Source organism: Orycteropus afer, unplaced genomic scaffold, assembly GCF_000298275.1.
Source record: "Orycteropus afer afer isolate SDZICR_OR568_19922 unplaced genomic scaffold, OryAfe1.0 scaffold00361, whole genome shotgun sequence".
In the NCBI taxonomy this organism is placed as follows: Eukaryota; Metazoa; Chordata; class Mammalia; order Tubulidentata; family Orycteropodidae; genus Orycteropus; species Orycteropus afer.
Window position 1 is genome coordinate 676,669 of NW_006921948.1, and position 4,504 is coordinate 681,172.

The following is a 4,504-nucleotide window of genomic DNA, read 5'->3' on the forward strand; positions in this document are numbered from 1 at the left end:
TTCAGTCTTTTTGTGCTTTACCAAGCATGATGTCCTTTTCCCAAGACTGGTACCTCCCGTTAATCTGTCCAACGTATGTGAGACGAAGTCTTGTCATCCTCGCTCCCAAGGAATATTCTGGCTATACTTCTTCCAACACAGATTTGTTCTTTCTTCTGGCAGTTCATGGTATATTCAATATTCTTCACCAACGCCATAATTCAAAGGTATTGACTCTTCTTCAGTCTTATTTATTCATTGTCCATCATTTACATGCATATGAAATGATTGTAAATACCAAGCTTGGCTTAGGTGCACCTTAGTCTTCAAAGTGACGTCTTTTTTATTTTTTTTAAAAAATACTTAAAGGAAAACTTTTGCAGCAGAGTTGCCCATTGTAACACACCCATGGGCATTGATTGTGGATCCAATTAAAATGAAATCCTTGACAATGTCAGTCTTTTCTCCACTTATCATGATGTTGCTTATTTCTCCAGTTGTGAGAATTTTTGTTTTCTTTATGTTACGGTGTTATCCATACCGAAGGCTGGAGTCTTTGACCTTCATCAGTAAGTGCTTCAAGTTATCTTCACTTTCATTAAGCAAGGTTGTATCTTCTGCATATCACAGGTTGTTAATGAGTCTTCTTCCAGTCCTGTTACTGTGTTTCTCTTCATATAGTCCAGCTTCTCAGATGATTTGTTCAACATACGGATTGAACAAGTATGGAGAAAGAATATAACCCTGATTCACACCTTTCCCGTTTAAAACACACAGTATTCCCTTGTTCCATTCAAATGAGTTTTTCTTGGTCTATGTATAGGTTCCTTATGAGTACAATTAAGTGTTCTGGAATTCCCATTCTTTGCAATAGTATCCATAGTTTGTTAGGATCCACACAGTTGAATGCCTTTGCATAGTCAATAAAACACAGGTAAACATCTTTCTGGTATTCTCTGCTTTCAGCCAAGATCCATCTGACATCAGGAGTGATATCCCTCATTTTACATCCTCTTCTGAATCCAGTTTGGATGTCTACAGTTTCCCTGTCAATATACTACTGCAACCATTTTTGAATTATCTTCAGCAAAATTTTACTTGCATATGATATTAATGATATTATTTGGTAATTTCCATATTTCATTGGATCACTTCCTGTTGCTTCATCAGGTTGCTGTGTTCCAAATTTCTTGGCATAGACAAGTGAGGGCTTCCAGCATTGCATCTGTTTGTTGAAATGTTTCAACTGATATTTTATCAATTACTAGAGCATGCTTTTCACCAGTGCCTTCACTGCAGCTTGAACTTCTTCCTTCAGTATCATTGGTTCTTGATCATATGCTACCTCCTGATATGGTTGAATGTCAACCAATTTTTCTTTGTGCAGTGGCTGTATGTATGCTTTCCATCTTTTTTTGATGTTTCCTACATTGTTCAATATTTCACTGTGGTTATGTTTTTGTGTCAACTTCCCTGGGCCTGGTTGAGTGGCTGGGCAGCTGGATATAGTACTCGCCATAATGAGACTGGTAATCAAGTCCTTGGTGGAATCTACTGGGAGCATCTGAGTAGCTGCCTAGGGATGTGGTCTGCTTCCTGTATATAAGCAGCAACTTTGGGAAGGGTCTCTAGCTTATGGCACGCTTGAACCCTTCATGTAGCTGTGTCGTTGTTTTGCAGCCTGCCATGCTCTACCAACCTTGAGACTCTCAATGGACTTGAATTAATGGCCTGCAATGTGGTTTGGTAACACTGGGACTGTGACATTTTATTTGTTGACCTTGGGCTTTTCAGCCTCAGCAGCCAGTAGCAGCTTGAGTGAGGAGATGCCTCTAGCTTCAGTGGGCCGGGAACGAGAGGCAGAGCTGAAGCCCAAGGTTGAGGGGATTTCACCCAGCCCCTAGAGCCTGGCACTTTGAACTGGGACTTCTAGCCTCCTGAACTGCAAGAGAATGAACTCCTGTTTGTTCAGGCATCCCATTTGTGGTATATTCTTGTCAGAGTGGTACCGGGTAACCAGAACAGTAAGCAATCTTCTGTGTTTGGGAAAAAAAGATGGCTAAAAAAGAAAATGAATTGTCAAAATAAGAGACTACCATTTGAGGCAAATTTGGAAATCAAAATAATAAGTAATTCAGCAAGATACCAAGATTGATGGCCTTGAAAATGTAAGAGAAGAAATTGACCTTAGTTTGGTGGACATTTTAAATTATTGAACAAGGTAATGTTGATGATACTAATAATTTAGGAAGATGAGTCTGACAATGGTTTCCAGGATTTTGAACAAATTTGAAAATGTATACATAAGTTCTTAAAAGTAATATAATAATGTTGAGAATATGCACAAGAAATTCAATGTTTTTTCAAAAAGGAATTCTGAACCTTATTGCACAAAATTTTTATGACCTATATACATATTGCAATATCTTTGAGACAAGTACCATTACTTTAAGTTGAATATTGACATGTTTTGATAAATCGAACCTGTCAAATGGCAGCCAACCTTTTGGGCTTTATTTTATTCATGAGCAATTATGTACTTTCCATTATGGACCCCTTTCTTGTTGTATATTTCATGATTTTATGTGTAGTTACATTTTTCATGTTTGCATTATTCTTCCTTGCCTTGATGTATACCTAAATATGAATATTGAACGATTAACTGAAAGAATGACACCAGAATGTTTTGTCTTTAGGGAAAGCAGATGGAGTTTTGTTTGCATTGAATATACCCCATAAATTAGCACAAAAGAAAATGCATGTTAAGTAAGTAAAGGAAATCTTTTATGCCCTTGTGTGTGTGTGTGTGAATTTGTGTGTGTATGTGAATATGTGTGTATGTGGACTTGTAACTATGCATGAAGAGATGCATGACATGTTGGTCCCCCGAATGTTCTAATTATCTTGCAGTGGAGGGATTTTAGATTTTTACTTTCTTCCTTATAATCTGTATATTTGAAATTTTCACAGAGCATATGTTAATTTTATTGTGACAGAAATAAATATCTGTGTGGAAAGATTCAAAAAAATAAATGGAAGCAGAGTAATCAGAAAAGTAGAACAGAAATACACACACACACGCATACACACAACACGGCAACTGCTGTTCTTCAGAACAAAACCTCTAAGAGTCCAACTTGGAGTCAACAACCATAATAATAAGTGTGGACCATGCAGCAGTTACCAAGGTAATTAATTAACTATATATGTAAGAAATGGTTCAGTCTCACTCATTTATTATGGATGGTAGTGGTATTTTTCTCCTGGATAATAACAAATAAACCAAAATTAAGAATCTGACTCAAAATAGTTATAAGTTCTAGTGCTAGAGAGAATGAGGGGACAATCCCTGTAATTCCAGTCCCTCAAAGTAGGGGAGTAAGGAAAGAGACAAAAGGGAGGCAAACTCCAGAGTGACCAACTGTCTTAATATGCTCAGATGTTCAGTGATAAACTTGGGAACACTCTGGACAAGAGGAGCTGAGTTGGGCACCCTAATTCTGCTTTTGTGTCAGCCTCCAGCTTTAAAGTGTAGCTTTCTAGAGACAGAATAGTATAATATAGTAGGAAACTTTTGAAGTCAGCATTGGGACAGGAAAATAGAAACTTTTTTTAGGAAATCATGGCCATCAGAAGAAATGAGGAGGGAAACTGTCCCTGAACGCATTTGGCCTGCCACTAGTCCTGTTGTTTTCCCCACAATTAGCAGAGGATGACTATGATTTGTATTTGATGCTAATATTGTTGACTATTTGAATATGGAAGGTTGTGCGAATAATTATGTAAATTGTGCTTTGGTTGTAAACTTACAAAGCAGATTTGTTCTATGTTAAAATTCTTATAATTTTTGAAGCTGAGTTATAGATGGAGATTCACTTCAGACATTGATCGAAGAATATAAGTTTAAATATTGGAGTTAAAAAATAAAAGCAACCAGTATAATGTAAGTGATGGGTTTTATAACTTCCAACACAGTTCAGAGTGAAATAAAAATTGAACAAAAGATCAATTTAGCAAAAAAAAAAGAAAGAAGAGAGATAAAAACACAAAGTCATCGTTTTTGTAGAAGAATGACAGATATAAGAAATATATAGACATATAGAGATGCAGATAATAAAAATCACAGGGATAATTTTTTTAAATATAGTACTATATTCTTTTTGAGACAGATCTAAGTCAAAATGATCAAGAAATGTTTCAAGTAACCAGAAAATTAACTATAGGCACATGCTAGCAAAAAGAGTGCAGGCTCATCAATATTATAAACTGATAAAATTCAAGGGGATAAGAATAAATTGAACAAAGAAGGATGTCCATGGTATATTCAGTATTCTCAACAACACTACAATTCAAAGGCATCATTTCTTCTTCAGCTATCCTTATTTCTTGTTTAGCTTTTGCCTGCATGTGAGGCAATTGAAGATGCTATGGCTTGGGTCAGGCATTGTGGTAGTTAAGGTTGTGTGTCATCTTGGCTGGTCCGTGGTTTTGAGTGGCTGTGCAGCTGGTTGTAGTTATTCCCCAT